The 27,194-nt window shown below is 37.4% G+C and overlaps 1 protein-coding gene and 1 long non-coding RNA gene across 3 annotated transcripts in view; both read right to left on the reverse strand.

The window, feature by feature from the left end:
* Positions 1 to 4,415, reverse strand: part of LOC117409405 (nck-associated protein 5-like) — a 195,036-nt gene extending 190,621 nt beyond the window's left edge. Inside the window, exon 1 of one of the 2 annotated variants that reach the window (XM_034015403.3) lies at positions 4,165 to 4,408. The gene's annotated coding sequence lies outside the window, so the exon portion shown is untranslated. Of the gene's footprint in view, positions 1 to 4,164 lie in introns of both variants that reach the window. The other variant, XM_059032415.1, reaches the window with a different exon arrangement.
* Positions 4,416 to 11,917: 7,502 nt separating this feature from the next.
* Positions 11,918 to 18,529, reverse strand: LOC131738103 (uncharacterized). The gene is made up of 3 exons (XR_009329620.1): positions 18,368 to 18,529; positions 17,487 to 17,650; positions 11,918 to 12,581 (listed from the first exon to the last, which is right to left on the reverse strand). It is a non-coding gene; the product is annotated as an uncharacterized LOC131738103 (long non-coding RNA).
* Between the last annotated feature and the right edge of the window lie 8,665 nt (positions 18,530 to 27,194).

Consider the following 27,194-nt stretch of genomic DNA (forward strand, 5'->3'; position numbering starts at 1 on the left):
TTGTTATCACGTTCATTTGATCCTTTTATGGAAAGGTTTCGATTCTCTCTCACTCATAATAAACTGCTGTAATGTGGAGTACACCATAGAGTCCACCTGTACAGTTAACTCATTGTCACTGCAATAAAGAAAGAGTTGGCTGGATATCACAAGCAAGTGGATAGGAGGCACAGCTTAGGGCAAAAGCGAACCAGCAGCTGTTTTATTATCACATATATTGCTGTATTGTAATTCAGTCAGACTATATATAGACACGATGGGTGGCACCACACACACACACACACACACACACACACAACAGGTATGTTTGGCTGTGTGTAGTGTCTTACTGTGTATACTGTAGTTCCCTGAAAGTTAATTTTATACATGCGCGTATTTTGCAGGGATAGATTGATTCCTACACTTACTCAAGTCCAGTATGAAGAGAGAGTTTAACAGAAAAATTTCAGTTCAACAGAAAACTCTCAGACCTTGGGGGCGACTTGTGCTGCCAGAATAAAAAAAGGTTTTGTGGCACGATCTACATGGGATCTTATATTATTTTCATCTCCAATTACATTTTTAGACCCTATATTGAAATAGGGATAATGCACACCTTTCCTTCAAGACTGCTACAATCCAGAAAAGAAGAAAATAAGAACTGTAATCTCTTTCATATTACACGCACCATTTACCAAATATCAGGAGAAATCTTGCCTTTTCTATACAGGCTGTGTTATATACAAGATGTGTAGTATACTCGGGTTATAGTAGTCTATATAATATTCTAGTTTGGTGTTGTAACAGAGTGCTGAGGTGTGTGGTTTATACACAGGGAGCATTAAACAAAGGGTGTGACCCAAAGTGTTAGTCATATACAGGCTGTGCATTATATTATTGTAATCAATTACTGTAATCAGTATTATGCACCAATAAAACATTTACAGAAATGTTGTTTTTTTCAGTACTGTCCTTATTTAGCCCTTAGTGGGCTAAACAATATAATGTGCTGCAAGGTCACTCACACACAAACAATCGTAGAACAGTCACCATGGGCCTTAGTGGGTCATAAACTATTACATTAGATACTATACACTGTATCGCCACCATTCTTTTCCATCTTTGACATTTAAAAAACAAGACAAAAATTTGAATTGCTTATCGTCTCATCAAGTATATGCAAAACGCCATATTTATCGCCAGGCATTGTCTTTAAACAATGGCTTGAGATTATTCACCACAAATTGAGTCTATCCGTGTACACAGAGATGAAAGGGTCCTCAGTTAACTCTGCCCAGAAAGTGGCATAGCTTGAATACCTGAGAACCCAGTGTGGGATAGCAGTTACACACTCGTGTTTTGAATATGCCATAAACACTGAGTCCTGCCAAGTCTCAACCAAATTTGGAGTATGTAATACAATAGTATTCCTTCACTTTAAAACCATGTAACTAAATATGGAACATACTGTACACAGTATTCTTAAATGGGCTTCAAAAACATTGAATACTAAACATATAGAACGGCTGTTGCAGTTTAAAATTCTGCCAGCAGATTCGCTATAGCTCACACAATGCATTAGTATTAACACAAAAGATCTGTACAGTGTTTGATGTACTCTTATTTTCCATCCTCCTTTTTATTTTAGTCTACATCTTTTTAGAAACAACATAAAGCTAATTTACATATTACCTCAACTTTGTTCAATGTAAACCACACTGATTTCACTGGCAATAACTTGTAACTGGCACCAGATAGACATCTCTTTTCAGTGAGCGCCAAAATCAGATCCAGGGCTGAGAGTCAGAAGGTTAAAGCCCTTATCAAGTGACAGGCACACTGTATTATTCAATCGTTTGGAGAATTCACTTTTCACTGAACAATACACCTATTGTGTTTGCTATATTTGTGCCTTGTTGGCATATTATTAAGTTATGAATATAATAAGAATAGTGTTTATAAATACTTTTAAGATAAGCACTCCTACATGAGTGACCTTTAATAATCTCAATATAGTTTGAAATTTCAAATTTCCATGGGCATGCAGCAGAGTATAGCATACTAAGTAACTTTAATAGGTCTTTCCTTCTGAATGCAGCATGACTAGAAAACGCATCGGGATATGTTTCTATAAGCACGATGGCAATATGTTGTATTTTATAGCTCTTTTATTGTCACTGAGTTCTAACTGCAAATAGATTTTATTTTTTAAATGTGAGTCAATAATAATAATAAGAGGATAATGGTTTTCAAACTATTGACAGGTATCTGGGTGTCTGGTTGAACGGATATTTCAATTATGGCTAACATATTGATTCAATTGTTAGCATATTTAATAACATACAGTACTATAGTGGATGCATTATATCAGAAACAACTTTGAGAACAGCCCTTATAAGCATATGAAAGAACAGTGAGGTATGGAAACGCGTATTCATTATCATGGTAAACCAGTGAAAGTTATGGTTAATGCATGGTATTACCATGGTAAAAGCTGGGTAAGTGTGCAAAAATACAGTGCAAAAATACCATGGTAAACTTGCATAAGGGAATTGTCACCAAACTAACGATTCTAATCATTGACGACAGTGAAATTGTCTGCTACTTCAAGTATTGCTCAATTGCGAGTTTAGATTTGTTCCAAAGTCAAGAACCAACTTATACCTTATGCACACGACCTAAATAATACACGATAAACCCATTGAAACCATGTGATTGCCATTCACTTTATGCACAAGGGTCACAACAGTTGTCACAGTACTGTAGTGACAAAAGTACTGTAAAAAAAGGGAGGTGGCTGCTATTCAGGGTGCTCCTGGTGTGTAATCTGGGCTCTGCAGCTCATCTGACACTGACCATAGAGACGTGCTTTACTGTACATATCTTCACCTGATTCCCATGATGGAATTGGAGCATTATGAAACACTGCCTGTCACCCATCTCTGTCTCTCTGCCCTCTAACATCCTCTGCACTACATTACTGTATATTCTTTAATATCAGCATTATTATTTCATTTCAGCAATATGGACCCCTCCCGGATCAAACCTTTACATGTAAGGTACTGTAGCAACCATTGGTACTGATGACAAGGAATATCAAATTTGGTAACACTTTACTGCCTTAATATTTAGCTGTGTATTTTAAGCTTGTGATAACATTTCCTGTCATTCATGCCCAATATCCTATTATGAACGTCAAGACATTCACAGGCGACACAGTTGGTCAGCCTTGAAAATGACAGGGAAAGGATTATTCTGTACCAATCTGTAGCAAACGTTAAGAACATTCTTATTTGTACATATACTGTGAGTTTCCTGAACTATAGCATAATGGAGCACAAATATGTAAAGTCCTTATGCCACCAACTAATAAAGGCAAAGCTGACTTCCTGTGAGGAGAACACCCCAAACACTGCAGTCTAGGAAGCGCTGCAATATCCTGAAGACAATTCAGTTTCCTACAGAGAAAGACATGCAGAAATGATATATTTCCTGAGTTTAAATATTATCCTTTGATTGACTTTTTGTGTTTTAAACATTGTGAAATGTATACAGCACCGTAAGACAGGCAAGCACATGAGAAGGACATGAAGAAAGAGTAAATGCAGAATCATGTAAACTCTCACACACATGCACAGCTGGAGCTACGGCAGAGGCAGAGCACTGCTAATCCAGGTCCACGGAGTTATGCATACCTGTTTGGCTACTGGACATTTTGGCATCTGCAAAGCTGATATGTCTGAGATACTGTATTGCATTTCCAGTTTATTAAAGCTTGTTTGCTTCTTGTTTCCTGAAGCTCTGTGCCAAAATGTGATTGGCTTCAGTAGAAATAAATAGCACATTACTACACGGCACCTTTTACTTCTCTGTTTTTCTTGAGTTATAATTCGTTCTGTGTTGGCAAAACATTTTTTTTCAAAAGCAATGAGTTAAACTATAAATACTGTAGGTCAAAATATAGTTCCACAAGTAAATATAAAAAATGTAAATAAGGCAACCTTGCAATGTGGCAGCAAGAAACTATACAAATTCAAAATGTTTTATATATATATATATATATATATATATATATATATATATATAGTTTTTACATTATGCATTCTAAAGTGATCTAAACTAAGCATTTCTGTTCAGTATCTGTATTTATATATCTGTATCAATCTAGCACAAACACACACTTACTTTCAGTCTGCAGTTTTGTGTATCCAGTTCTGCAGCAGGTAACCAGCTGAGGCTGACCCTTTTAAAGCCTCTCTCCACCAGTGTGGGGTGTAATCACTAGCTGTGCTCTTTCTAGTAAGTCTTGTTTAATAACATGAGCCTGACTCAAACACATTTAAAGTCCCACTGACTGGCAGCACTGACACAACACTGGGCTTCTTCACTTTCACTGAGCACAGTGCTGCTCTCACACGCCTCTCTGCTTGTAAATACAGGCTCTGTGGAAGAAGTTCCACATTACATCACAGGCAGCTGTTTATTGTTGAGTCTTTATTAACAGGCTGTCAAACAGAGCCCAAGTACCAACCCCGGAGCTCAGCTCTACAGCTACAGATACACACCGCCCATGTGATTTCACCGGGGGAAGGCGATAACCACCACTTTCCCTTTCAACTTTTCAAAACATACATTATCAAAGCAAATTGTTGAAATGTTTTCTTTTTCTTTCTTTCTTTCTTTGTGGAGAAATGCTAAATTTATCAGGAAATAGTTCGGTAGCAGTAAGACTGCAGTATTAGTAGCAGCAGAAAACATTCCTCAAGTGCCTTGCAGCAGAGTTCAACGCCCCCCCCCCCCCCCTACCGATCTCCAGAATTTAAAGGGGAAACATGTGACTTGCATTACCACTGCCAGCTAGGGAATATTGATGAGCCACCCTGTTCCTGTTTAGTTTTAACTTTGTTTTCTTTGCAGTACTGCATGATGTACTTGGAATGTCTTTATTTATTTTGTATTATTAATTGAGCCTGTGAATAAGAAGGTTATGCGTTTTTGTCTTGGCAGTACTGAAATGTAACTTTTTTTTACCTTAATCCAGTGTTTTCAGCTTTTAAAGTTGGTCAGGACATAAAGATTGAAAATCTGGGATACTTAACACACACACACACGTGCGCGCACACACACACACACACACACACACACACACACACACACACACACACACACACACACACACACACACACACACACATACACACGTATTCTGTAATATATACAAGCAGCATCTCCCTGTTTCAGTTACGTTGTTTCAAGACTGTTTTAGGGCCAACAGTGAGTGCTCAGCTGCACAAATTGCTGCTGTTTCACCAGGAAAAATACCCAGAAACCAAAATTATTGGCTCCAGATTTCCCACCCCTATAAGTATCTCCCCTGAAGGAATCACTGAGAAATGGACTGATGAATGTATCCCTCCAAAACCCTTTACACTCCTTCTAGACTCACTAAACACTGGTAAGCTAGTAAGAAATGGGAGGTCAGACAATGAAGTATATAACTAAAGACAATCAGAGATCTTTTACCAGTTAGCATGGCTGACTCTCCCAGATGACCTGTAGCACATTGATGATGTAGTTGACCCGGGGGAAAGCCTGATGACAGGAAGCTTTCTCAACTGCCTTCATGTCTTACATTGTTATTTAATGAGATTTGCGGCAAACAAGGAAACGTTTGCACATGTTCAGGGTCAGATTTTGTAAGATCTCGAGCCCATGAAAGTATGAAACTAAGGAACAACCGAATAGTGTTGTCTATGTGCCTTAGGGACCTCCACATATGCACAAAGCTTGCATAAAATATTCTGAATCCTTAAATACACAATTAATCTTAACCATGTGACTGCCATCCGGATCTCAGTGTTTCCCCCATGAGCTATTCTGTGTGTTTTTTAATAAAAAAAAAATGATACTGCCCCTATGCTGGTTAAAGTCCCAATCGGCCCTTTTCCTGTGTGACCTCTGGTCCAGTTGACACTGATTTTACTAACACCTCCATTAACAAGAGAAGCTCTGTTGTGATGAACAGAAGGAAATATAATCATGTCATAAACAGAGAGTCATTCTCCAGTAAAAAGAAAACTTTATATTCTGTATCAAGAGGGTAATAATCAAGCAATGGGTTTTGAAGGCGAGGAAAAAGTCAATTGCTCAAGCTTTTAGAAGATCCTTACAAAAGCAAAACTTTTACTCTTTGTGCCTGACACCTCAGAAAGCCTTCGTAAAAAAAAAACACAACAAGTAAACAAAAATAAAGCATACCCAGGGGCATCACCTAAAGGGAATGTGAAATGGTTCATTTCTACTGGAAACCACCTGTAATGGATCTTGAGTAAGAAAATCAAAGATTACAGCCGTCTACCGAACATTAGAACACTAACACAGTGTTGTGTCTCTACACAGCAGAAACTTAAAAAGTCACATTGATCTCAATATGGCAACTACATTTAGTGAGAAGCCAATGACAGACATTTAATATGGAGGTGTTATGTCACCCTGCAAATATGAAGTCACTACCTCGAATGTTTTATGAGATACTGTATAAGATTTTCACACCATCACAGCGGCAGCTTTATAAAAAAAATACAAACACACAAGGTTTCTTACATAATAGTCGTGTAACATTTGTTATGGGCACTAAATTCACACATTCATATGACTGAGCTTTTATTCCAGTGCAAAGATTCAACCAAAATCTTGATAAATCAAGCTTGTTGGGTTTTACAATAATAGTATTGTATAGATAACTGATATTTTCCAAACCATACAGTACAGTATATCATTTAGGACACATTACTCAATTAAGTTAACTATATGTTATTAAGTTATGTGATTCACTGAACCTTCATTTGGCAGATTATATGTAGCTAAAAAATTGAAGTACTTCTGTACTGTGCATATTGGATTTTGAAACACAAATGCCCTACCAGGGACTTTGTCAAGTTACTTTCTTTGCTTTCATTGCAGTTTGCTACAAATGTAAGCTCACAGCTGCTTTGCAAAAGCCAGTAGGGGGTTTTTTTTCTACTTTTCTCAGCTGATATTTATAACTGTACTTTAATCACTAAGGTATTTTGTTTTGCTTCAGGTGTTTATATGCACTATCAAACAGTCTTGCTCTCTGGACACAGACACTTGAGCAGCGATGCCAAATATTGTACGATGGTATTTGTGGAAAACAAATGTGCAGTCCAAGCATTTATCATACAGTCCAAAGCTTTTAATCCCTCTTTAACTTTCAATTTGAATTTTTCACGTTGCTCCCAGGAGGTTTTCTTTCTCTTACAAATGCATACCAGTGTTTAAAAAATGTGTTTTGCCGTAGTGTTGGACTGCCCTTCTGGATTATTAAAATAGATTCCCTTCTATGACTGCTTTTACATATTGGGTAATCCCAACTCAAGCCGGACAACGGGTGTTACTCGACTTCTTGTTGGAAAAGCCCTTGAAGCGTGCTTTAAAATGATGATAACAGCAATTGGGATCTCGGAAAGAACTACAGAACAATGGTCTAGTGCAGGTGTAGGCAACCTTGGCTCTTCCAATCCATTCCACTGCAGGACTTTGTTCCAACCTGACCCTTCATTATTTAATTGACCCTGTTGGAGGTCAATTAAATAATTAAAGGTCTGGTTGGAACAAAGTCCTGCAGTGGAATAGATTGGAAGAGCCAAGGTATGTAATGAATAGTATTATGTGCTATTTGGTATTTCTTGCTGATGCATTTGTTACATCTACGAGAGGCAGTTGTTTCTGGGGGAACAAATACATTGTTACACTGTGCTGCACAAGATGGACGTGGAGATTAGACAGGATCCTGAGACCTCTATTGAGGCCACAGGGATCCTTTCAAATTGTGGTTTCTTGTAAATAGTCACCAGGGTGTGATGACTGCAAGACAAAATGATACAAATTGAATCAAAACAACAAGAGTATATCACTTAAGATAAATCTAATATTTCATACCCATTGCAAGCTCTGTAAAAAGACAGGCCTAATGAAGCTGTTTTGACAGATGTTTCCCAACCCTGTTCCCGGCAGCACACCGTGTCTGCTGGTTTTCGTTCCAACGCAGCACTAAATTGCTTAATTGAACCCTTCATTGAACGAATAAATCGATTAATTGGGCATTTTCCCGTTATTTTCAAGCTCTTCATTTGTTGATACGGTTCAATTAAGCAATTGTGTGCTGCATTGGAACGACAGCAGACACAGCGTTTCGCCAGGAACAGGGTTGGGAAACACTGATATAATGCAACCTCAATGAAATTGCCATACACACTAATGGAGATCAGCTTTAACCTGGTCTCTAAGTACCATATTCACAATCTATTTTGTGTATTCAACTAAGTATAAGTATTTTCCCTCAGCCTGGCATGATTGTTATGGCTCTAGAAAAAACTGTGATCTTTGTCTGCAATCTTTTTATTTATTTTAGTCATGCCATCCAAAGATTAGGCACTCTGAATGAATCCAGGCACTTTTATTGCCCATATTCATGTTCTTATTATGTTTAATAATTGGCCACAAAGCTGTACATAAAAGACTGTATTTGCTGTGTTATGTATGACCTAGTATGATATAAAATATTTTTTACATTTTGCTGTGGTGCAGTGAACTACATACCGACCCGCAATCTGCTCAGGACAATGTCAGAAACCGATTTCTGAAAGCAATTACTTTTGAATAGTTGTGCAACAGTTAATTAAGATGAATTACTTGGAGATTCCCCAGAAGGCAGCTAGAGTTAATGAATTACAGTGGAGTGAGGCAGCAGGAATATACGAGTCTACATTCTCCAAACCCCAGGGGGACGAGAACACTGCTGTTTAATCCCAGGCAAAGCAGAGAGAAGGAAATCGTTCTGTTTCTCCTGACATTCCCTTTTAGGGAGGACTATGTTTCCCTCGGATGCAATCAGCTCATTTGGTGCACGTTCATTATGCATCTTCAAGGTAATGTGTTAAAAGCATGCTCAGGTGCAAGTGAAGAATTCTGTTTATTAATATTTTTATCATCTGAAGGCATTGCTATAAAGTGTCTGCAGAAAGATCCCAGGTGGCTGCTGGTGGGATGACCCTTTTGCCAGGGAACCGTGTGGACACGTTACAAAAATCCATGGAAGCAAATGTTTTGGAGAGCACTTGTAGAGCAAGCGAATTAGTCTGGTTATGTCGAATTATTCCAAAAAAAATCTCAAAATAGCATAGCAACAGTATAGACACACATGCATTTATTTTTTTTGTTGAACTATGTAGGTAAAATTCTGATTAACAAGTTAATTTGTTGTCTATAAACAAATGGCTGCAATTACACATTTAAATGTTAGTTGTTTTTGGAAATGCAAGTGAAGTTTGTGAATATTGTGCATAACCCGCTTCTAAATTTTACTTGTAGTGGGAGGTCAAGCTGAATTCAAGTGTAAACTAAGACCCAAAAAGCTGTCTAACAAGGATGAGCAATATTTGAAGATAATATCCTTAAGGAATAGAAAGAAGACAAGCATTGAATTGACAACAGAACTGGCTTGTTCAGTCTTGTTCCTCTTTCTTAACAGAGGTATTCTTACTGCAACACATCCTTTAAGTCCTGATTTCAAGAGTGACCTTCGTACTGTTGATTTGATGGACAATGACACTTGTGCCTTCTGCCAGTTCTGTTGTCAATTCAACGCTTGTCTTCTTTCTATTCCTTAATGATATTATCTTCAAGTATTGCTCTTCCTTGTTAGACAGCTTTTTGGGTCTTCCAGTCCTGGGTTTGTCAATTACAGATGATGTTTCTCTGTACTTGTTGATTATACTTCGGATACCACACCTTGAAAATCAAGTGATGCACGCTATTTCACTCAATGTTTTTCCTTCTCTATGCAAATCAAGGTTGTTATACTAGTAGAAAACACTAGTGGAGGCTTTGAGTAAATTGTTGATGCTCATAATGCATCAGAGTAGAAACAGACAACATGTCTAAGACATTTGCACAGCAGTGTATATATATATATATATATATATATTCTTAATTAATAAAAGAGCAGTCTCTGATAAGACTGCCAAGGCCAGTCACATGCCACTGAGATCTTGCTGGGTCATGTGAATCACAGCACAAAAAGGAGACAGAATCTGATTAAAGCCTGTGTATTGTATTTCAATAGGTGTTCAGCCAGGATCAGAGATTCATGCAGCATAGCAGCAACCAATAGAAAGAGTGTGAGTTTCTATCAGATCAATCAGAATAGTACTGCAGAGCCAGTAAAGTCCTGTGCACCACTGTAAAATCAGAATAGTACTGCAGAGCCAGTAAAGCCCTGTGCACCACTGTAAAATCAGAATAGTACTGCAGAGCCAGTAAAGTCATGTGCACCACTGTAAAATCAGAATAGTACTGCAGAGCCAGTAAGGTCCTGTGCACCACTGTAAAATCAGAATAGTACTGCAGAGCCAGTAAAGCCCTGTGCACCACTGTAAAATCAGAATAGTACTGCAGAGCCAGTAAAGCCCTGTGCACCACTGTAAAATCAGAATAGTACTGCAGAGCCAGTAAAGTCCTGTGCACCACTGTAAAATCAGAATAGTACTGCAGAGCCAGTAAAGTCATGTGCACCACTGTAAAATCAGAATAGTACTGCAGAGCCAGTAAAGTCCTGTGCACCACTGTAAAATCAGAATAGTACTGCAGAGCCAGTAAAGTCCTGTGGACCACTGTAAAATCAGAATAGTACTGCAGAGCCAGTAAAGTCATGTGCACCACTGTAAAATCAGAATAGTACTGCAGAGCCAGTAAAGTCCTGTGGACCACTGTAAAATCAGAATAGTACTGCAGAGCCAGTAAAGTCATGTGCACCACTGTAAAATCAGCTCTTTCTCCCAATGACAATATCAAGGACGTACAAAGTACATGGAAGTGTGACATACATACAGCCCAGTAAATATCTCCAGTATAACTCAAACTCTCAGCTAATGCTTTACACTACTGAACACGACCACAACAAAGAGAAACAGTTTCCCACGCTACTGAAATGTTACAATAACTGACATTTTGCTGCAGTGTTTGTCATTCTATGCGTCACGCTGTGTCATCCTGGGGTATTTTTCTCCTTGGCCTTCCCCTCTCCGCAGTGGGAAAGTTTGGCTGCATAGCTATCCATTCCTGCTCATTTGATTTCTGTGCTAATGATGCTCTTAGCCCACCATTCTGACCATGAGGTCTGTAAATTCTTCTTCATTGCGGTGGTTTTAAGGCCTTGTTTTGGGACTGGAACCTCTGGTGATGGTTCTTAACCTGGTATGTTAAACAAAAGGCCTGGGGATCAGATCCGGCCCCTCTCATGCATTGTGTATGTTTGTTTTTTGGCCCTTTTACTTTAACTCCCATTGAGTAGAGGAAAGTCTTCAAGCCATTGTAATGTGATTGCAGTAAGGCAGATAGACATCAGAGATACCTCAATCAGAACAGGAATCCAGTAGGCATTTACTGTAAGCATTGTATGAAGCTTGTACATATTTTAAAGACTTTACCTTAATTCAGTATATTTAGAGTTTTAGTGGGAATGATGGAGAAGGGCTGACCTGCAACGCAAGAGGGTTATAATAATATTTAGTTTTTCCTTTATAGAAGGAATACTTGCTTGTGAATCTAGCCATCTGTGTTTGTTCATTTGGATGTGATTTCTTTTTAATAACAATGCTACATGCTTTTTTTTTTTTTTTAAATAGCAAAGCATCTGCAAATGTCAACACTTTAGTTGGGTTAGTTTTTTCTTGCTAACTTTTACCTTTAATAGAAAATCAGTCAAGAAAAGGTCATAGGATCAGCCACTAGATCTATCTACAGTACCCATTCAATCTTTCAGTTATGTTTTGGACTGTGTCTCATAAGGTGTGATGTTCTCATGAACACAAACTCAATATTCATTTTTGCCAAAATCAATGCCAAAGTCGATCTGTTGTCGTGACACGATTTATTTATTGATACACTTGAACTCATTTGTATTAGTTATTGATTCTGGAAAGCCTTAATTTTGTCATACATTTCATAGCACATTCTCTGCAATTACCTTTCACTCTCTTCCCAGTATATAATTTAAATGATTTAAACATTGCCTACTCCAGTTTGATTAGCACTAAGACTAGGTCTGCTAAGAACCCTTAGACACACCTCCAGATTACTTAACCAAATTATCAGCTAAACAACTGTGCTCCACAAAATTAGTAGAAGTTATTTAATTTCCTTGCTTTTAAAACACAGACCCAAACATCTTTATTTGAAGTACATGAGTGTAGTACAGATTTGCAAAGCACAACATTCAGGGACCGGATCATTTAGTAACTGCTGAACAGGTGCATTGCATTAGCCAGTATTTTGTGTCCTGTATTTAAAGTTGTACAAAAGAAATGCCATTTTGTTTTCATTTTATCCAGTGTACCATTCTTAATCAATTGGCTCACAGTTTCTTTGCACAGCTCTCAGGCACAGAAGTGCACAGATAACTTATTCTGCTTTATTTTGATCAAAAGCACTCCAGCTGTCAATTCACATTCAGCCCTCGGGCTCAAATCCCACTGGAAGTTAGCACTGCAACCTAAGCATCTTTGCGGTGTTCAGCACGCCTGTGAGACAATAAAGGAACAGAAATTGTCAGTTTCAAAACAGACAGCCTCCTTTGTAATTTACAGCCCTTTATTCACAAGTCTACCTAGTTTTTCTTTTTTCTATTCATTTTAAATTAGATCTTACTATATTGTCTATTCAGCTTGTATAACAACGGCATTCAATAAATTAGACTAACTGCACTCAAACTGTATGTGGAAATGTTATGCAAAAGAAGGGGAACTTCCTGACCTGTCTCGTGATAGACACTGCGGTATATAAGGCATAGAGCAGGTTTTAGTTAGTGGGCTATATAATGGGTTTAAGTAAAGATTTATTGGGGTTTCAAAGGCATGATAGGGGGTACCATTATTTTTATAAAGCATCAACACACTGCAGTGCATGCTAAGGGACAAATAAAATAAGCATTGCCATGCTGAAGAGTGCATTAGAACTGGAATATCATGCTTGTATTTATTTTGTCCCATTTAAATGCTCTCCCTCTGTAATTCAGCTGCAGTAGTTTTCATAAACAATTCCCCTGTGCACATTTGAACTGTCTTACTCCACCCTGTGCCGGCTGCATCAACACGGCCGGGGACAGTATACAGACAGTATCAGCTCATTCAAACAATTAGGTGTCATTTTAGAGAGATTCCGTTTTACAAAAGGCATTTTAGTCCCAATAACACACTTCTGTAAAAACTGTATTAGTTTCATGAAAAAAATAATTCTCTTAATTTAAGTTATTATATTCTAGCAGATATGACATATATACTGGTCTGCACGTGCCCCCTTGTTGATTACAAATCCTTCCAAAGCGTATTATTTCACTAGTTTGTATAGCGTCCACGAGCCTGACTCTCGGCGATAATGACTGCAGGGCAGTGGTTACTTTAAGTTGGATGGAACTATACTACAAAAGAAGGTTAACCTTTCTATATTTCTATACAATATACTGTATATATAGTAACAACACATAACAGAGATACAGTACCATGTTTGCTTGTTGGGCTAAAACCTTGCTGTTTGTGAGAACAGGGATATTTCACAACAGTAAACTCAGGTCTATGACAAAAAAATATTTTTCAAAGTGCTTAAAATATATATCGTACAGTAATAGTAATAGTTTTTGTCTGAGTGCAATAGATTCATTGTTGGTCTCATTTACAAAATATGGAAACCAAGTATGTCCAGCCACTTGACCTCAGTATTTGTAGTAGTAAACCAACTTTATGAATGTTCATGTAGCAACTATGAACACAATAATGCCATTCTCAATGCTACTATTATCTACAGCATGTACATCTTGGCACCATGGACAGACGCTTCTGCTGAGAATCTTTCTTCAACAACATGTGGGAGTAAAGCAAGACTTGGAGGTTACATCATATTTGTTAACAAAAATGCCATGTCTTTTTTTTATCCATAGTAACTTGTTCTCAACAGAATCACCAATTGTTGATTGTTTATTGTGTTTCCAGACTGAATCCAGCTGTCTGGGGAGGCTGAGTTAAAATAATTTTGAAATGTTACAAATAGTCGAGTAATATACAAAGGTTCAAATACCATTCACTGCTGTATACCCACATCTGTGTATAAAAGCAATAATTATTTCTGAAACTATTAAGACACACCCAATCCACCCACAAACTCTTTGTAGCTTTTCGTTTGGAAGGATTGCACTAAATGAAGAAGAAGCGATTATCCCCAGTGCATTCCATTTGTACCGCTGCAATGCTGCAACAAACATTACATCTCATCCTAACCATGTCAACAATGCTAAACAACACTGCCTGCAATTCATACCTAATTACGACAGGCTTAAAGCCTTTTGGATAATAAAAACCAGAAAACAAATATCTCCATTTATACTGAAATATTAAAACTAGCATGCTTGTGCATAGCTTTTAAGGTAAAGTATTTAATTATCAATACAATGTCATGGAGTCGAGGACCAAAAGCCCACTTTCAGCCCTCTGTCAAAGACTTTATCTTCTGTCATGTCTATCATGAACAAAACTGACAGCTTTTATTATACAGAGGAGCTTTCCAGCAAGTATAGTGCACTGAAATGGCCTCCAGACATCAATGCTTCGGTTCCATTATAGTGAATTCAAACCATGCTGTTCTGGGGTATAAGCTAGGCCAACACCACATCGTTTTGGTAATACAGTCCTTTACATTAAGTGTCTCTAATTAATGTGCATTTGCATAGTACTTATATAGTAAATGCGTACAATGTTATTATGCATAGTTACAATGTACTCAACGTGTAAATCGTTTTGCACAATATATGTAAGTACACAATTGTATCAGAAAAAGGTTAGGTTTAGAGTTAGAGTTAGGGTTTTAGGGATAGGGTTAGAATTAGGGTTATATCATGCCAACAAAATTACACATTAAGTACATTGTAACTATGCATAATAACATTCTAACTATGTGTAAGTACATATGTAATTACTAAGTAACTGCTATGTAAATACACAGTAATTAGAGACAAAGTGATGCCGTCATTTTTGTTATATTACACACACTCTTTGTATATAGTGCACCCTAAAAATGCATGAATGATCAGGCTTGTTTTATTGCACACATTTTACATAATATGTATTGTGTACTACCTTATAAAACACATCATAGTATACTACTGTATATAGTATATTATTACACAAGTACAAGTATGCGTGTTATCTTCTATAATTAGAGTAAAGCAATCTGGTGAATGCTTTCCTGTAAAACAAGCTATACTTTGTCGTTCTTTGATTCTCACAGCTGTTGTGTTGGGATTCTGACACGTGCACTTGAATACCTCCACATTCCAGCCTATCTGAACCCATGTTAAAGCAATTACATGCAATTATGATAAGGAGTGAGTTCCCATCGGATGATGAATTCTGTCTCTTGAGAAGATGGTTATCCTGAGATTATTCAGTGCACGCTTTTGGGACCTGAATGCAGTGAATGATTTACTTTAATTTGAGTTTAGAAACTTTGATACAGTCTGGTCAGAGAACCCCGTGGAGGAAAAAAACGATTATGTCTTTACTGTACATTGCGTTCATCATACAGGTGCTGTCATTATATTTAATTTATATTTAATTTTTTAGACAACAAAAAGTAAAGAATAATTTATTAACTGAGGCACGCAATTCAAAATCTGGGGGTTCATGTCTGGGCAGTCCAGGTGTTTTGGTTTGCTCAAAAAACAGAACTACTGTATATGAGAACATGTGTTATTTTTATCCAAACATTTAAATTAAATTTTCAATCATCTGTCAGTGTTTCACGCACTTTATTTTCTGTTATATTCTACTATCAACATGGATAGGACAATATCTGCCATATACACTGTCGCAACTATCAGGACCTAAGATAGGCTGCCGTTTACCCTGAGCACACCTTTCACACTCGGAGGACCGCTGTATAAGAAGTAGAGGGGGCAAGTCTTTAAAACCCTAACCAATACTTTAAACTAGGTACAGAAGCCAGGAGCAGAGTACACGGTTGGAAATGAAGTGGAGATAGATTTCGGAAGGAGAGTGGTGAGGGTATGAAATGTGTTACCTGGTCAGGTTTTTTAGGCTGAATTACTTGGATCTTTTAAGACCCCACTTGACAAATTTCTGAGATCAGTCAGCTACTCGGAACCACACCAGCTTAGATGGTCTGAATGGCCTCCTTTCGTTCATAAATCTTCTTATGTTCTTATGTTGTGCACCCACTAGCATGCCTCTCTCGAATATTATTAAATGTTCCAATTTCTGGTGGACTGTTTGCAGTTATGCAGGTTCCACATCTTATAAGCATTTAACATCACATGGTAAACCTAATTTTCATATTTGATTTAGGGAGATGCCAAGTCAGAACAGAGACAGCAAATATCACATTAAATTAACTTTGTTAACTGATAGGAATTTAATTTGCTGATGAATACAATCAGTTGTTGCAGGAATTGTTTATGGTAAACAAGCATTCTTTTGTATGAGGAGAGTACATGACCTTTAGCTACAGTATGTCCTTCATCTAAACATCAAATCAAATATGTTTGTTCATGAATACTAGACATTTAATGAGGAATAGTATTTGATGGGGCATTTATTTAGTTACAGTGGTACATATTTGTCAAGGACCTTAAAGGCAAATTGATATATAGAGCTGTAGTCAAAGTTTACATACCGCAATGGAAATTTATAATTTCTCGAAATTGCTCGAAAACAAATAATTATAGGAAAAATCTTTTGTAGCTATTTACTTTTTTCCTATATTGACTTATTGGTAATGCCAGCAATCATTCTATGCCTAACCCTTTCATACTCTCTAAGAATGTTCACCTACAATCAAGACTTTTCTAGAATTATCATATTGAAATTGCTAGCACCTTGCAGACAATACCATCATAGCATCAAAGGGTATTAATACTTTTGAATTAGCATTTTTTGAGTTTTCAAAAAAAATTGCTGAAATAAATAATTGTAGACATCTATTTCTTGTAACTTTTTCTCCTCATCCACAATAGCAAAACTCTTGCTACAAAAGATTTTTCCTGTAATTAATTGCTTTCGAGAAATATCTAGAAATTGTAAATTTCCATTGGTGTAAATAAACTTTTGACTACAACTGTGTGTGTGTGTATATATATATATATATATATATATATATATATATATATATATATATATATATATATATATATATATATATATATTGTTTTTGTGAAATAAATATTGAACTAGTAGTAGTGTGTTAATATCTAGCCCAGTTTCCGATTCCTCATTGAAATTTCTCTAATTGCAATACTAGAGAAACAATCCCCTTAGCCATTATGGTTGTTAATGGGGGTGTACTAGTGGGACTTGCAAGTAACTGGTCATTTGCTCTGAGATAACACCACTGGTGTAAACAATGTAAGATTATTAACATACCAAAGGGAGGGGGGTCCTTCATACTGTGGTATTTCTGTAGCTGAGGTTTATTTTGTGCGCCAGTAAGAGATCTCCAACAGATCATTCCAGTTATTTATGCACATTTCTGAACATCATGCCTCATTTATTTTCTCTAACAGGAAGCCATTCTGAGCGTAGCCCATCTTGAAATGACAATGTGGAATGCAAGATAATCACACAAGTGTCATTTACAATCCCCACAGGAATAAAGACATTTGCAATTTAATAGCACACGACTAAACATGCTGCAGATATCCAGAGATGGAATGCATTAGGCTTTAAAGTCAAAAACATAAAAGTAAAACGCAGATGAAACGGCTTGAAATAGCACAACAGATAAACCTGGCAGAGACATAGTCCAATTTCACATTGAGGGATTCACTGAATCTGTAATGTAAGAAATGGTAACATCACTGGAGAGCTTACAATGAAGGCATCCCTTGGAGGGAGATTTTACTAAGCTAATATCTGATGCTTCTTTCCCTTTCTGCTTTCGGAGCAGTTTCTAACATATCCTGCCAGACTGTGATCCTGCCTAATAAGCCAATGATCTGGCTTAACCTTTACATTGTCAGGAGCCACAAACATATATTGAGACTGATTTTAATACTATTAATATTCCTACCTGTTTAATTGTACAAGCATTGCTTACCAGTCTACGATACCTGCCTTTGATAGAATAGGGGGATAGAGAGAGAGATGCCCTGCTAATAGTCAGCCAGCCTTCCTTCATTAATCTTCCTAACTTCCTTAATCTACAATATAAACATATCATTTGTGTTTCTTTTTAATGGGTCTCCTGATTAGGATCTCCCACATTGTTTGTGATTCATCCCCACCATACAAAAATCTGATCTTACCTACAAACCAGGTCAGACATGCTGATTCTGTGCTTTAGATTGACTGCTCATCTCTGCTATGAGTCTGAAAAAAAAGAAAGAAAGAAAGAAAGAAAGAAAGAAAGAAAGAAAGAAAGAAAGAAATGTAGTCACACTGGCTCTTTAAATGCCTAGTTCTAAGCACTTTCCTCCGAGTTCAAATTCACTGGCTTCCTAGTGAGGGCCTAACAAATGCCACTGTGTTCTGTCAATATTTGTATGCAGCACCACATCGGGCAGGCTGCCAAGACTTGCAGAGTTTTTAAAAAGGCAAGTGGGCGGAAAACTGACAACCCAACAAATATGTCTCCCCGCTTTGTTTCTTTAAAGACAGCACAAAAGAATTAGCATTGCTGGTGGACGCCGCTGAAAGGCATGGTTAGGAAGCTGCTGTTATTCTGACTGAACAAGAGACAAAAAAAAAGTGGATGGTCTCAGATTCTCAGGTTGTTGCTCTAAATACTGATTGTGTGTGTGATTGTCTCTGTCACCAAGCTATGAAGTCTTATTTTTTGTCGCGATTGCATGTCGTCAGATAACAGCAGCTGCCCCTGCTAAAGATTCATTTTTAAATTTGCTGGAATTTAATCCGAAACCACTTGGCTGTGATTTTTACATTTGAAGCACAGCCGTGGCAGATGTAACTGGCCCGAGAAGCCCTCTGAATATCTCACTAAAAGATACATTGTGATTGCTGCTGCAGTGTTTCATGTGTACTATTATACAGTACACTGGTCTGATGTCATTAAAAAATAATCGCACAGTGTTAAAGAAGCACCAGCCTGTATCTTGTAAAAGACAGCTTATTGATAGACAAAGTTCTCCTCACAGAGTAAGTAGCGGGGTTCCTAAAAGATATGGCGTTATATGTCCCCCATGTTGCTACAATTGTTTAAATAACGTACTTATTTTTTCTTTTTACACTTATAACTTTAAAGTCTGTTTCAAAACTCAAGGCTACTTAGTGCACTGGGGTTTGAGATCTGTCCTCCACATCACTGCATGAAGAGTGATTAAAAAAACAGAAAACACAACAACAAGTGCTCTGCCTTTTCTGTTCCGTACCACATCATGGATCATTGTTGTTGTGTTACCTGTTTGACAATGTGGGCAAAAATCCTTACAACACTAGAGCAGACATATTGAAAAGAGCTTTGAAACAGACTTTAAAGTTATAAGTGTAAAAAGTTGTCAGGATGTTAACAATTAAAAAAAAATGACAGATATGTTATTTAAACAGTTGTAGCAACATGTGGGGATGTATAATACTATATTTTACAGAACCCCTCTACTTACTCTTTAAGTAAAGAATGTCACAGGTTGGTTAATTGGACAGTAATATCAAGGACTTTTAAGTGCAATTTGTTAATGTTACAAAACTATTACTCGCAACAGACAATTTCAGAGTCCTTTAATACTGCTTTTTATTTTTCCTTTTACAAAAAATTGTGAAGAAAGCAATTTGGAAAAGAGACCTTGATAACAGTGTTCCAGTTTCCAGAGCTCTACTCGATATTGTCGAGCGATTGCCCTGGAGAGACCTTCTTTTCCAGGACCAGAGGATAGTTAAGTCATCATGCCCATCCAATAATTTCCATCTCTCAATTTGTTTGGAATGTTGCCTATGAGTACTTTTTATCCAACACCCTAACCTGCCCTAGATAGACCGTGGTACATGGTACTGCAATTTAAAGGTAGGAGGCAGTTCAGTCACAAAGACCATCCATTACAGCAGTTTTTCTGCTAAAAAAAAAAGAAGCGCTTTGGTTTCTACAACGATAGTCAACATGGACACCTGTCCTCAAGGAATTTGGCTGAGACCATATGACTCACTTCACATAGGTCACTGACCAGCTATCACGTGGAAATGATTATCTGTCACTACCGAATCAATACCCGAGACCTGGTGTCACCATATCCTGTTGCCAATCCATTGTGTCACCCAACTCCTCAAGCTGTACTTCAATGGTTAAAGTTGATGCTGGCTTGACACCCATATGGTTATTATCGGTTAGCTAGGCACACTCTGGTGTTAGGGGTGGGAAACATAGCAAGAGAAATCTAATCATTGTGAGACAAGTGGAATGGATTGAGCTGGAGGTTGGGGTTAATGTTTACAGAACATTTGTCAATGGTATGGAGTCACACCCAAGCAAATATTTATTTATTTGCCATTTGCCAAAAAACTGAGGCCTGGTTTTGAGTTCTTAAAAAGACAGGTCTCTAAAGGGATAACAATTTTAGTAACCCTTCACAAATAAATGAATGTTCAAATGTCATTTCAGGTCGAAAAAGTCCCTGGGTTGACATTGTCAATACCTTTTAGAATATGACATGCCTTTTAAACCTGGAATAATTCTGGTTGCTCTTCTTTGCACTCTTTCTAGAGCAGCAATATCCTTTTTGTAGTGAGGTGACCAGAACTGAAAAACAATATTCTAGATGAGGTCTTACTAATACATTGTAAAGTTTTAACATTACTTCCCTTGATATAAATTCAACACTTTTCACTATTATCCAAGCATCTTGTTGGCCTTTTTTATAGCTTCCCCACATTGTCTAGATTAAGACATTTCTGAGTCAACATAAACTCCTAGGTCTTTTTCATAAATTCCTTCTTCAATTTTTGTATCTCCCATAAGATATTTATAATGCACATTTTTATTGCCTGAGTGCAGTATCTTACACTTTTCTCTATTAAATGTCATTTGCCATGTGTCTGCCCAGTTCTGAATGCTGTCTAGATCATTTTGAATGACCTTTGCTGCTGCAACAGTGTCTGCCACTCCTCCTATTTTTGTGTTGTCTGCAAATTTAACAAGTTTGCTTACTATACCAGAATCTAAGTCATTAATGTAGATTAGGAAGAGCAGAGGACCTAATACTGATCCCTGTTGTACTCCACTGGTTGCCTCGCTCCATTTTGAGGTTTCTCCTCTAATCAGTACTTTCTGTTTTCTACATGTTAACCACTCCCTTATCCATGTGCATGCATTTCCTTGAATCCCTACTGCGTTCAGTTTGAGAATTAATCTTTTATGCGAGACTTTATCAAAAGCTTTCTGGAAATCTAAATAAACCATGTCATATGCTTTGCAGTTACCCATTGTCCATGTTGCATCCTCAAAAATGTCAAGCAGGTCAGTTAGACACAATCTCCCTTTCCTAAAACCATGCTGACTGTCTCCCAGTCTTATTACAGTTTCCATAAGTTTACATATAATAGAAGTCAGGCTTATTGGTCTGTAGCTACCTGGTCCGGTTTTGTAACCCTTTTTGTGGATCGGTATTACGTTTGCATTTCTCCAGTCTATCGGTACAGCCCGTGTCAAGAGACTGTTGCATGATCTTGGTTAGTGGTTTGTAAATAACTTCTTTCATTTCTTTGAGTACTATTGAGAGGATCTCATCCGGCCCAGGGGATTTGTTTATTTTCAGAGCTCCTAGTCCCTTTAACACTTCTGCCTCTGTTTTACTAAAGTTATTTAAAACTGGATAGGAACAGGTCAACAGGTTGGGCATGTTGCCCGTATCCTCCTTTGTAAAACTTGTGAAAAGTAATCATTTAATATATTTGCTATTTTTTTCTCTTCATCTATGATTTTGCCATCTGTATCTCTTGGACATTTTACCTCCTCTTTGAATGTTCTCTTGCTTCCTCCTAATCTGGGTTCTTTTTTGGGGGGAAAGCTGATGATTCATCCAAGCAGATCTGGCTTTTAGGTTAGTCTTTGATCTAGCTCTGATATAACCAATAATAAATCAGTAAAAAAGCATTAGTTAAAGTGACAATTAATCGACCCATAAAAGGTATGTATTTATATAGGTATTTATTTATGTGTTTGTTTGTGAACAACATTATTCATTTCATTATAGGTACAAAGAGCTGATTTGCTCCAGTGATGGTAAAAGGAGAAGTACTTGTTTGGAAAAATTTGCAAATGAACCAGACCTCGAAAGGCTGAACACAGCAGCCTAGACTCCCATGAAAACAAAGAAGTGGCTCTCATATTCCCATGCACAAGAGAACAGTGACATGCCTTAGATAACTGGTTTTCACCTTTAGCTGTCCTCATAGCAGACCATCTCAAGGTGAGTTACTTCATGTTGCTATGCAACATGCAGCAAGTTGTGTTTTTTTAATTTATTATTTCATTAAAGTAACTATTATTATTATTATTTTTATTATTATTTATTTCTTAGCAGACGCCCTTATCCAGGGTGACTTACAATTGTTAACTACTATTGTATAGGCTACTGACTTATGCAATCTGCCTGTGAGGGTTTTGTAGGTGTGCAGAAACAATAGACGATTACAAAAGAAAAGTTGTTGAGCTGCTGTCTGTATGCCAAGCATTTTATACTGAAATGCTATGAACATCATTGTTTTTTTCTCCAGTTGCATGACAGATGATTCGTTGCAAAGATTGCAAATTGGGACAGCAATTTATTTTGGTTTGCTGATTCACAAATACAGATGGGAATCAGTCAAAAGACATCAAAAGGCTCAGATTGGTGATTCATTTGCGGAGAAATTCCCGATTTTCGTGTAATTGGACCACAGAATAAAGAGGTTTACATCTCTGCATGGGAAGGTGACAGATGTCAGATTTGTGGAGAGACAAGAATTCTTAGTTCTGAGTTCCCAGAGCTGTTCTGACTAGACACTGACCACATAATTTACATACTCCTCCTTCAACATTTCTATATGCATAGTTTATTAACTACATTTTGGTATAAAGAATAAAAAAAATAAATAAATAGGAAAGTCATCAAAAAAGCACATCCACACCCCCAAAAAATACAGAACATAAATATCAATCCAATAAAATGTAGTACTCACATTTTAAAAAGGTTGTTATTACTGTGCATTGCAATAAAAACTCACCTCCTACAGTGAGTAATAGGATGAGGACATCATTGTTGATGGGATCACTATGCTGGCTTTTAACTCAAATGCCTCATAAGCAACATAAAGCATAAGATCTTCAACGTTTAATAGAATATGCTTGATAAAAGTACCTACTAAACTGTCCATTCCCAGACATAGAGTAGCAGACCGGCTGAGATAGGTCTTTCCTGTGACCACTGTGTTTTTGAATACCCAGGAGAGTGTACCTGTTCAGGCAGAGCGCAGTTTTATAGTTCAGAGAAACACCTTTGTCATTAGCTAGTTTCATGGCTTCATTAACTCTGCTACCAGTACTTGTTTAATAAGACGCTACTATCTGTACATGTAGTTAACTTCTTCTATAACACAATACAGTCACCAGTAACAGTCGCTCACTTTTTTACTGTCTCCCAGTTAAGGAGCACAGCTACCCCTAGTGGTGAATATTTAAAATACAACATTTAAAAACTTTAAATTTAAAAGTACTAAACATATATTTACTCAGATTTCAGAAAAAAAATAACTTGGCCCCTTCTTTTTACTTCTGATACATAAGAAGCGATTGCATACTAATTACGTAATGCTTTCTGGCAAGGACACCCTCTCTAACAATCCCTATTGGTGAGTCGAGTCACGCCTAAAACCAACAGATACCAAGCCTCACACTTGATAAACCTGCTTTTCTCAGCAATGTTAGAACCTCATAAATTCTCTACAAACCACAATACCTGTTACCATGGGTGTCAAATATTCTGACCTACAAGTATTATTAAGCTTAAAACATTTTAATTAAACACCTGGGTAACAGACAGAGACGGATTCAACCAGCCAGACTTCTTTGTTAAAAATTACGATAGGGAGACTTAACACATGTGATAGATAAACCCCTCAGAAAGAGACATTTTCGAAAAACTGATAGAAGCAAGATTACAGACATTAACCTGTTGTCTATTTGTTCAGGCCCATGGGAGGATTATTAACCAAGAATGATGACTCATGATGGCCCACTGTAGTTGATGGGTGCCACAAAGCCACTGGCAGAGGGCGACTTGAGGAAGGGAGCTTAAATCCTGCAGTCTGGCTTTAGAGGTATATGGAAGAATAAGTCTAGATCATACCATCAGTTATGTCTGAAGACTTAAAGACTCTCAACAGGTTCTGGTCCATTGAGGTCAGTGAAAGTTAAAAGTAGTGTTAACCAAAGGGAAAGAAAGAAATCACTAACCATACAGACAGATACAAATGAGGGATAGTTTGTAACAATGGACCCTATTCACAAACGCCACAACAGTGAGTTACTCAAAGTCTGTTTTGAGTAATTAAACAAAGTTTGGTTTCATGACACATTTTAGACGGTTGCTGAAGAAACAAGCAGCAGTCTACATTACTTCCCGCAGTCACATGTTTAGTGAACGTATCCATTCCATTGAAAAAAGGCTTTGAAAGTGGTTTACTCACACAAGAGCTGATACGGCATAATATCTCATTGTTGGTTTATTTGTATGGTAATTCTTGTGAATGAAGATCAAAGTTGGTCACAACGTTCTTGCTCCAACCAACCATCCCGATGCCCCCAATCTGAAATTGCAAATAAAACAAGCCCGTACCAGTTACGATTCCTAAAGAGCTCCATGCACTAACACCTCATTGTTCAGCCTGCACAGAATTGGGTTTGGCTTGCACTGTATTGTTTGCTGTTGCTTATCAGGTGTTGGGTATAAATGCATTGGAGATAAGCGAAGGGAGTGTATAGATGCTAGATCCCTGAGGGGTTATTTTACTTCAGAATACAAAGTGTCAAAAGAGTACTGATTAGGTTGGCTAGCCTTGTCTGGTAATATGATTCTTTATATTCACATTCACTGGTGGTAGTGAATGAATTATTCAGTTTTTGCAGAGATCCGATCACATAATATTTATAGAGGCTTTAGGAATTGTATGTCACAAATCATAGATAGAATAAATAAATAGAATTCCTTCTAAGTTCATAAATTCACGTCAATAAGTCAACAATGCCATACCACTACAATTTTATGTTCAGAGTTAACACAGCTTACATTTTTAAAAAGTTAGAAGAAAATAATTAAACCTACGACAAGAATTGAGCCTGCTGAGCACATCTGAGAAAAACAAACAATAGGTTTTGAAAAGCTTTAAAGATGTGCCTTTATTAATTCATAACATGGGTCACATGGTTACAGTGCTTCAGAAGAAATCTTTAGAACAGCTTTATTAGAGGAAAGGATAAGCAGCGTAATGGGACGGCACACCACATGCAGATCAAAGATGTGTACAGTCATATAGTTTACTTCCCAACATTGCCTTGAGTTTTTAACAAGGTGATCAATAAGAGCTGATACACACTGATCACTCTTCTTGTGCTGTTTCACTCCCTTGCAGGTTTTTTGGCTCCCAGCTGGTGAAAGGCAGGATGTGAGGATGTGAAGTGGGGTGATTGAACACAGAACCTCATCAAACTTGCAGCCAGCTGTGGAGAGAGCCTGGGTCTGGATCACAACACACAACACAAGAAGAAAGGATATGGCCCTTGACCCCCTCTTTTTAGCAGGTTCAGGAGGGATCGTGGGGATATGCAACAGGAACTCTATGGGAGGTAATTGGTAATGTAACTGTCCAGATGAATTCCAAGTGGGTTGTAAATTGTCAGTCCCTCACATGATAATGTGTTATTCAAACAGAATACTTTAAATGGACTTGTGATTTCGAGACATTATCCTTGAATTGCTATGGGTTTCACCTATAGCAAACCAATGAAGAGACTAATCTCCTCCTCAGACAGATCACTAAGAATGTATTTTAAATAAGTTACTTCAGTATGCCAAGTGAAAATTATAAGATAGATTTTCTACCATCTAGCTTTGCCATTATCCTGATGTGTTACAATTGGAAAGAATCCAGATTTCTGTAATCAAAATAACTTCTGAATTTTTCATTTTGATGTGACTTGTTAGGGCACCATTGAAATGTAATTGATAAATAGTTGCATGATTGTAACCAAGCATTGGTTTCAAAGCTGTTAATTACTGACATTCCGTTCCAAATATCCTACAGAGAATGGAATTAGAGAATGGATTATTCAAATGAAAGCTTCTTCCAGAAGTGGCTCGTTTGCCTGCGGTGAGGGAGTGATATGATAAACAGAGGGCTTCTAATGTGGTTCTTTTTTCCAAAATAAACACTGATTTTGTTCTCAACCACAATCAGAGATATGGTTTAATTACTGTAATTCAACAAAACATCCATATTTTACAAGAACTTGGATGCTTCGTATTTTTTCTACAGGCAACTGCATGCCAACGCAGGCCTGTTGTTTGTTGTTGTTGAACAGGAGGAAAGCGACAGTCCCAGAGTTCCTGTTTCCTGTCTTTCTGTGTCTGGGGACACCACTAGTTCAACCTAAAGCTGTCTTTGTGTAAATGTGCTATGCTTGAATCGATCCAAGAAAAAATGATCAGAACTAGAAATAAAAATATCTATTTTGTATATGTACTTTTGTAATGGCCTAATAAGTTGATGGAAATGTAGAGTAAGGACCAGGCCGCTGTATGTACTGTAAAACTCATAAAAACAGCTTGTCTGAAGCTGCTGCTTCTTTAGCTCATCTGTTCTCCTTGGAACCAGAGACTGATTTAAAATCCCATGCTCCCCTGCTTGAGAAAGAATGGCAGTGGTAGTGAAGAACTTGCACTATTTAACCAAAGGGTATGAAGACTTTATTAGGGAAGGGTGTTACACTACATAGGGAACAAACGCTCAGTTGTATTTTAGTTCAGTTTTTGTGTGTGTGTGTGTGTGTGTGTGTGTGTGTGTGTGTGTGTGTTTTATGCTACAGGCCCAAATGCACTCAGCTTTTAGGTCCAAATTCACATTGATACAGAGTAAAACACTGCATCTTTA

This window comes from Acipenser ruthenus, chromosome 10 (assembly GCF_902713425.1).
Source record: "Acipenser ruthenus chromosome 10, fAciRut3.2 maternal haplotype, whole genome shotgun sequence".
NCBI lineage: Eukaryota > Metazoa > Chordata > Actinopteri > Acipenseriformes > Acipenseridae > Acipenser > Acipenser ruthenus.